Here is an 8,766-nt window from a genome sequence, read left to right as displayed (position 1 = left end):
TTTGTTGGAAAAGATAATCGAAGGATTGATTGGTGTAATTGACTCCTTTCCCTATATCATCCAAGTATCGCCGATACTCCACTTGATTCCATCCTTCGTTATCCTCCACCGGAATCACCGGTGGGTCTTCTCGTACCCGCTCGTTCCTCAGCCTAACCCGCCTTCCCGGCTCCTCGGGGACCACCGGCTCGTCCTCATTCGGGATAGTGAAGGAGTCACCAAATTTTTCCACTATCCGAGCCCTCCTATAGAGTGTCGTATTGAACGGAGGAGGGTGGATAACCGTTAACATTTGGGCTTGCGGTAATTCCAAGATCCCAAATGATCGCGCGAGCCGCGTGATGAACATACCCCCATTGATCTTTGAGTTGATTTTTTCCTTCACAGCTCCCTCCGCAAGAAATTTAGTGATGCAATATGGAAGGTTGCAGAAAACATCGGGGGTGATGATACTCCACATATAAAAGAGATCAAGGGTGGGGACTTTATCCCCATCCTTTCGCATGTTGATTGTGCTCGCAACGAACCGGTGAATAAGTCGATGGATTGGCGAATGAATATGACCTTCTTGAGCAGTAGAAGGTATATAGACCCGGTTTGCAATTGTACTCCACCAAGTCGACGCCACCACTCCCTCGGGAAGTTCTTTGTAGGTGTTTTCCAAGAAGGCTTCAAAATAGTCTGTCATTGCTACTTCTTGGTCGTAAATTCCCAGCCGCCAAGACAACTCCACCATGCTGCATTGTCGCAGCTCTCCCCCTAAAGAAAACGAAATCGTATTTGGGTTGAAAAACTCGTTACCACCTCGGAATGAGATGGTAGCAAAGAATTCCCAACATAGCTCCGCATAGACGGGCTCTTGGATTTTAAATAATTGTAACCAACCATCACAAGTGATGGTGGCATAACCCAAATTGCAGTCTTTCACTAAGTATGGTGTAAGCTCCTCTTCCAAGCCAACATTTCCCATCCAACCCCAATCTACTGCAGTGGGCAAATGAATTTCCTTTTGTCGTAAAGCTTCCAATCTGTTTAAAGCTCTGGTTTTTGAAGATTTGGAGGTGATATGTTGAAAAGATAACCATGGCATATCACCATGGCCTCCTCCTCTTGATGATTGTCCTCTCCTTGCCATGCTCCCTGTATAAACATAACAAAAACACAACAACAAACAACACCCCATAATTAAAACAGAAAACAATTTCATCTTTGTGGGACCTACTCGCCGAGTACGCGAACATACTCGCCGAGTAGTATGAACACTCGGACAGATCGAAATCGGAACTGTGTAGTCTGCGAATTAGTCCAATTTATCCATAGGTTGTGTATCTAACCACATATGTTGAAGAAATTACACCAAATATCCTCTAATTCATGAGTAAATCAAAGCCCTAAAAATTGTGAAAAACTCCCCAAATCCGAAAATCTACCAAATATGGGGAAATAGGTGGCAAAGATTGGACCTTTCATGAAATTAAAGAGTAAAAATGTTACCTTGGTGCTTGAATTAAGAGAAATTGGAAGAAAATTGACTAGATCTTGAAGAACTTCTTGAGAGGCGGCTGAGAGAGAATGCTCGGCGAGTATGGGGGTGAAGTGTTGAACAAAAGCAATTTTTACAGATTTTATTTTACTGGGTTTAAACCGTCTACTCGCCGAGTATAATGGATCTACTCGTCGAGTACGGACGCGTATTATGAAGTTTTGGCTGTATGTGAACATTTACTCGCCGAGTATAGCCGATATACTCGCCGAGTAAATGTCTCAGATTGAAAATTTTTAAGTTTTTGCCAATTTTACTATGTGAATTCCTTTATTTTAGCCTTTCCACCCCACACTTTTAGTAGAGCTTGTCCTCAAGCACTTAGAGAAGTAGAATGAATGAAGAGAAATGAAAAAAACAATACGAAAAAATAAAGAAAGGGAAAGAAAATGCAAACGTGAAACTCGGGTTGCCTCCCGAGAAGCGCTTCTTTTGATGGAGTCATTAGCTGGACTCCGCCCCTTCTATGTTTTTGCGATTCCGCACAGCAGGAGCTCCTCCATTCCTTCATTGCGGGGGACTCCTTCTTCATATTTCTTCACTCGATCGCCATTGACTTTAAATGGCGTGCCATCTCTCGAGATCAATTCAATAGCCCCATGAGGAAACACCGTCTTGACCACAAATGGACCATCCCACCTTGATTTAAGTTTACCCGAGAAGAGTTTTAGGCGGGAATTGAAGAGTAGTACTTTTTGGCCTTCATGGATGTCTTTGCTTTTGATTCTTTGGTCATGCCATCTCTTGTTCTTTTCTTTATAAAGCCACGAGCTAGAATAGGCCTCATTTCGTAGTTCTTCAAGGGCATTCATTTGCATTAATCGGTTGGTCTTCAATTCTTCCATGTCAAAGTTACATCTTTTTAGCGCCCAATATGCCTTGTGCTCGATTTCAACCGGTAAATGGCATTGCTTCCCATAAACTAACCTATATGGTGTAGTACCAATAGGTGTTTTGAAAGCGGTACGAAACGCCCATAGCGCGTCATCCAATTTATCCGACCATTCTTTGCGATTGCTTCCCACCGACTTCTCCAAGATACGCTTCAAAGCTCGATTGGTAACTTCCGTTTGCCCACTCGTTTGCGGGTGGTATGATGTGGAGAACTTATGGGTCACCCCATATTTCTTGAGCACCTTGTCCAATTGATCAATTGCAAAGTGTGTACCATGGTCACTAATTAGGGCCTTTGGAACACCAAACCGGGAGAATAGTCTTTTCAAGAACCGTACCACTACCCGTCCGTCATTTGTAGGTAACGCCTGCACCTCCGCCCATTTTGACACATAATCCACCGCCACGAGAATGTACTTGTTTCCTTGGATGTGGGGAATGGCCCCATGAAGTCTATGCCCCACACGTCGAACACCTCGCACACTTGAATGCTATGTTGTGGCATTTCATTACGGGAGGAAATGTTTCCCACCCTTTGGCAAGCATCGCATTCTTTGACATATTGGGCTGCATCTTTGAAGATTGTAGGCCAATAAAACCCAATGTCAAAGATCTTCTTCGCGGTATAGTATGCTCCATGATGTCCTCCCGTGGGTCCGCTATGGCATTGCTCTAGTATTTTTCGACTCTCCTTTCCGAACACACATCTTCTTATAATCCCGTCCGCGCAGCTTCGGAAGAGGTATGGATCGTCCCAAAAGTAATATTTGATCTCCGAAAAGAATTTCTTCTTTTGTTGACTACTATAATCCTTCGGGACGTAATTGGTAGCTAAATAGTTAGCTATATCCGCAAACCATGGCTCCTCTCCCACGGACACCATAATGTATTCATCCGGGAAGTCGTCTCCATCCTTATCTTCTTGCAATGCCGGGTTCTCGAGCCTAGATAAATGATCGGCCGCTACGTTCTCCATTCCTTTCTTATCTCGTATCTCTATATCGAATTCTTGAAGAAGCAGCACCCATCGTATTAGTCTTGGCTTGGCATCCTGTTTGGAAAACAAATACTTGATAGCCGAGTGGTCAGTAAAAACAGTGGTTTTAGATAAAACCAAATAAGGGCGAAATTTATCAAAAGCGTAAACTACGGCTAACAGTTCTTTTTCAGTAGTGGTATAATTCTCTTGGGCAGGATTCAAGGTCTTGCTTGCATAATAAATGGGTTGAAAATGCTTGTCAACCCTTTGTCCAAGGACCGCTCCTAGTGCATAGTCACTCGCATCACACATGATCTCGAAGGGTAAGTTCCAATTTGGTGCTATAATGATTGGGGCATTAGTTAATTTTTCTTTTAAAAAGTCAAATGCCTCTAAACACTCTTTAGTGAAATTAAAGGGTGCATCTTTTAATAATAATTGTGTTAGAGGTTTCGTAATTTTGGAAAAATCTTTAATAAAACGCCGGTAAAAACCTGCGTGTCCCAAAAAGCTTCTAATGCCCTTCACATTAGTTGGCGGGGGTAATTTAGCGATGGTGTCTATCTTTGCCCGATCCACCTCAATTCCCTTTTTAGAGACTTTATGTCCCAATACTATACCCTCCTTGACCATGAAATGACACTTTTCCTAATTTAGGACCAAGTCGGTTTTCTCACATCTAGCAAGCATCGAGTCAAGATTTGTGAGGCAGTCATTAAAAGAAGATCCAAATACAGAGAAGTCATCCATAAAGACCTCCATGAATTTTTCCACCATATCATGGAATATGGCGGTCATGCACCTTTGAAATGTCGCAGGTGCATTGCATAGGCCAAATGGCATGCGTCTATAGGCGAAGGTCCCACTGGAGCATGTAAAGGTGGTCTTTTCTTGGTCCATTGGGTCTATGGGTATTTGGAAATACCCGGAAAACCCGTCTAAGAAGCAATAGTAGCTATGGCCCGAAAGTCTCTCTAACATTTGGTCTATGAAAGGAAGGGGAAAATGGTCTTTGCGAGTGGCATCGTTTAGCTTGCGATAATCGATGCACACTCGCCAACCGGTTACCGTTCGTGTTGGAATTAACTCGTTCTTCTCGTTGGTAATGACCGTCATTCCTCCTTTCTTAGGCACCACCTGGACCGGACTCACCCATGGGCTATCGGAGATGGAGTAGATGATTCCTGCATCCAAAAGCTTGACCACCTCCTTCTTGACGACTTCTTGCATGTTCGGGTTTAATCTTCTTTGATGTTGCACCACCGGCCTGGCTCCTTCTTCTAAGTTTATTTTGTGAGAGCAGTAGGATGGACTTATTCCCTTTATGTCGGAGATGCTCCATGCGATGGCTCTTTTCCTTTTCTTCAATACTCGTACAAGCTCTTCCTTTTCCGTCTTGGAGAGATCTGAGGCTATAATCACTGGCTTCTGATTTCCTTCTTCCAGAAAGGCGTATTCCAGATGGTTAGGCAGTGTTTTGAGCTCCAATTTAGTGTGCATAGTAGCGGACTCGCCGAGTGCAGGTATGGTACTCGGTGAGTTCATGGCGGCGTTTGCGACTGCTGACTTTTCTTCAGGTGTACTCGGCGAGTAGATCGGGTCTACTCGGCGAGTAGGGCTTTCAGCTTGGTTTTTGAGTTCTTCATACTCTGCTTCCTCCAACAGTATTTCAATCTCTAATAAGTCTTTTTCTGGATCAAACACTTCTTCCAAAGCTGCAAACTTGCTGGAGTCTTCAGGTATGTCTTCTTCTAATAACTCGTCAAGCATGTCGATTGAGAACGCCGTGTCGTCACTACTCCTTGAGTACTTCATGGCTTGGTCTACCCCGAATGTTACTGAGTCATCCCCAACTCGCAATGTGAGCTTTGAGTCTCTCATGTCTACGATGGCGCTAGCGGTGTTGAGGAAGGGTCTTCCAAGGATGATTGGTACTTGCGGATCCGCCTCCATGTCTAGGATGATGAAGTCAGCCGGGAAGACAAACTTGTCTACTTTCACTAATAGATCTTCACATATGCCTCTTGGGAAAGTAACCGTCTTGTTTGCCAAATGAATTGCCATCCGAATTGGCCTTGGCTCCGGGAGGTCCAGCTTTTTGAAGAACGAGTATGGCATAAGGTTCACACTCGCTCCCGAATCAGCTAAAGCATGAATTGCTGCCAAGTTGCCAAATTGGCAAGGTAGAGTTAAGCTCCCCGGATCACCCTTCTTCTTTGGTAAATTGTTTAGCATGGCGGCGGAGCAATTCTCATTCAATACTACTTTCTGCACCTCTTCCATCTTTCTTCTATTAGTGAGGAGTTCCTTAAGGAACTTTGCGTACTTGGGCATTTGCATGACGGCTTCGATGAAAGGAATGTTTATTTGAAGAGTTTTAATATGATCAAGGAACTTCTGATACTCCTCTTCCTGCTTCTCCTTCTTGGCTCGGGCTGGGTACGGCATTGGAGGCTGGTATGGTTTCAAGGGTGGCTGATCATTCGTTTTTTCAGATGTACTCGCCGAGTCCATCGGTCCTACTCGGCGAGTAGGGCTCTCAGATTGTGAATGTTGGTTTTCAGCTTGTGCTTCCGTTCCTTCCTTCTGCGAGTCCTTATTCGCTTCAGTACGAATGGGGGCCAGGGGAGTAATAACCTTCCCACTTCTTGTGGTAATAATGTTCACTTTCGCGCCTCGTGGGTTGTTCTCGGTTTTGCTAGGAAGCTCACCCGGTGACCTTTGGTTTAGTTGTTGAGCGAGTTGCCCAAGCTGAGTTTCTATATTATGGATGGATGCTTGCTGGTTCCTGAGCATTGTTCTTGTTTCTTGGATAGCAGCATCGTGGTCACTGTGTCTTTTCTCGGAAGCAGCCACAAATTTAGTTAGCATCTCTTCCAAGCTTGGCTTCTTCTCTTGCACCGGCTCCTCTTTTTGGTAGAATCCTCTCCCTTTTTGTCTAAACTTCTCCTCCTTGGCCTTCTTGTACTCTTCGTAAGGCAGCCACTCCTTCTTTTGCTTTCGCCAGTCTTCATCATACCGGTCACCGCTCGAAAAGCATGCTTGTGCCTTTTTGTTGTCGTGCTCATCCAAATCACAATCTCTAGTGAGGTGAGGTCCATTGCAATTCTCGCAACCCACCCGTATGGCATGGATAGTTTGATCCATTTTGTCCATTCTTCTATCCATGGTTTTTAACATGGCCATGACCACGGATAAATCTTCAGTAGTAGCGTACGCGGCTCCCCTCGTGACATCATTCCTTGGGTTGTGGTATTCTCTAGAGTGTTTAGAGAATTCTTCAATTAATTCTTTGATCACCGGGGGTGGCTTCTTTGTAAGTGGGCCTTGTGAGTCTAGCAGCTGCCGGGTCGTGACATTGACTCCATCATAAAAGATGGAAACTTCTTGTTGGCTATTTAGATCATGGTGTGGGCAATTTCGTAGCAGACTTTTGTACCTGTCCCATGCTTCATATAACGACTCTCCAGCATGTTGTTCAAAATTTGCAATGGCCTTCTTGAGCTTGGCTATCTTGGATGGTGGGCAAAAGTGATCAATAAACTCTTCCTTCATTCTGGCCCAAGTAGTGACTGACCCGGGAGGAAGTGATTTGAGCCAGTCTTTAGCAGCACCCTTGAATGTTACCGGAAGCATCCGAAGCAGCTGAGTTTCGCGGGTGACATTTGGAATGTTGAAGTAATCAGCAACATCATTTACTTCATCCAAATGTTTGTAGGCATCTTCATGATCTTTCCCGTAGAAAGGTATCTCCTTGAGTGAAGCTAGGATATGACCTTTTAGCTCAAAGGTGGCAGTTGCGGGAATTGCGGGTTGCACAAGTCCCGGGCCATGGTCGTCGCGCATCCTCTTCTTCCATTCTCCCATGGGAATTTCATCAATGTTAGCCATAGTGAATGCTAACTCTTCCTCCGATTCGGTGTCTTGTTCGTAAGTTGCCTCGTCTTATTCCTCGGTTTCGTATCTAATCTCTTCTTGAATTGGCTCTTCAATTATTAAGGAAGCGCTTGAAGCTCCTGATTTGCTGCTCTTCTTTTTCCCGAAAACAGTCTTCAAGTTGGACAATGGTGATTTCTTTGGTGTGCTTGAACTCTCCACGTCCTTCCCTTTGTTTCTTTTCAATTCGGATTCGGGGTCTTCAAATGGGGGTACCAGTGGTGTGTTTGCTCCTCTGGTCATGAAAGTCCTGAAATTAATCAAATAAAAGCGTAAAAAGAACAAAAAGATTGCAAACAACTAAAAGAAAAAAATCCTAAAAAAAGCTGTTACTCGCCGAGTAGGTGCGAATGCACTCGGCGAGTATCAGTGATTTTTCAAAAAAAATTCTAAGTTTTAAACCTAACTAAAACAGATACTAAAACCTAATTACTAGTTACTAAACTGCAATAAATGAACTTTATGCGAGTAAACTCACACAAAGGATCGAAAAAATTAGGAATTAGCTTAATTATTTAGAACCGTTCCCCGGCAACGGCGCCAAAAACTTGATGTGTGTAAATTCAACTAGTTTTATCCCTACATTTTATTAATAATTTGAGCACACAAAGGCAGTGAACCTGTCTTTAAGTGGTATAGATTGATAAGTAAGGTATCGAACTCAGGGAACGGAAATTAAACTAATAGCTAATTTTAACTAAAACAAATAATAAAAGTAAATGGTTTTTCTCTAGTTTTGCAAGACTAGAAACTTAAGCAAACTAAATTTAACTAATTAACTAAAGCAACAACTATTCACCAAATTTGATAAAGATGTTTCTATTTAGGTTCAACCAATTCACTCCTATGGTTATTTAAGTTAAGGTAGATTAATTGCTATTGGTTACCAATGATAGTAGTTAGGTTCATGTTCATTACTCCTAACCCTTAGACAATTAACTAATTTAAGCGTTGATCAAGTGTTTAAACTAATTAATTCCCTAGATTAATTATTTGGATTAAATAAGATTTGTAATGGTCAATTAAGTTATTAATTCAATTAACCTCTTGTTGATGGTTTCTCAAACAAGCTCACACATTAATCTTCCTATTTTCTTATTAATCTTAGTTTCATACTCATTACTTCCAAGCATACGTTTTAGCATTCACATAGACATATGAGGTTAACAATTAAGTGATGTTCATGCAACCTAATTGCCTTCCAATTAACAGAAAATAGTAGTGATTAACACATAAGGTTCTTTAACAAACTTAATTTAACAAATCACCAATAGACAATTAAACAAAATTCAATAATTAAACCATAGGAGTTCTTTGGTATTCCCCAAACAGAAACAAAAACGAGTTTAGCTCATAGTTGCAGTAGAAACAAGCATAGAAACAAAGTTTATGAAAGCAAACATGTTTAATTCCT

At 42.6% G+C, this 8,766-nt stretch overlaps 1 non-coding gene across 1 annotated transcript; it reads left to right on the top strand.

The window, feature by feature from the left end:
- The first annotated feature begins 6,816 nt into the window (after nt 1-6,816).
- Nucleotides 6,817-6,923, top strand: LOC145003624 (small nucleolar RNA R71). The gene has a single exon (XR_013662077.1). It is a non-coding gene; the product is annotated as a small nucleolar RNA R71 (small nucleolar RNA).
- Nucleotides 6,924-8,766: the final 1,843 nt, after the last annotated feature.

Source organism: Lactuca saligna, chromosome 6, assembly GCF_052625555.1.
Source record: "Lactuca saligna cultivar CGN05327 chromosome 6, ASM5262555v1, whole genome shotgun sequence".
Classification (NCBI taxonomy): Eukaryota; Viridiplantae; Streptophyta; class Magnoliopsida; order Asterales; family Asteraceae; genus Lactuca; species Lactuca saligna.
Note: the sequence above shows the minus strand (reverse complement) of the source record. Positions and strands in the feature narration are given on the sequence as shown.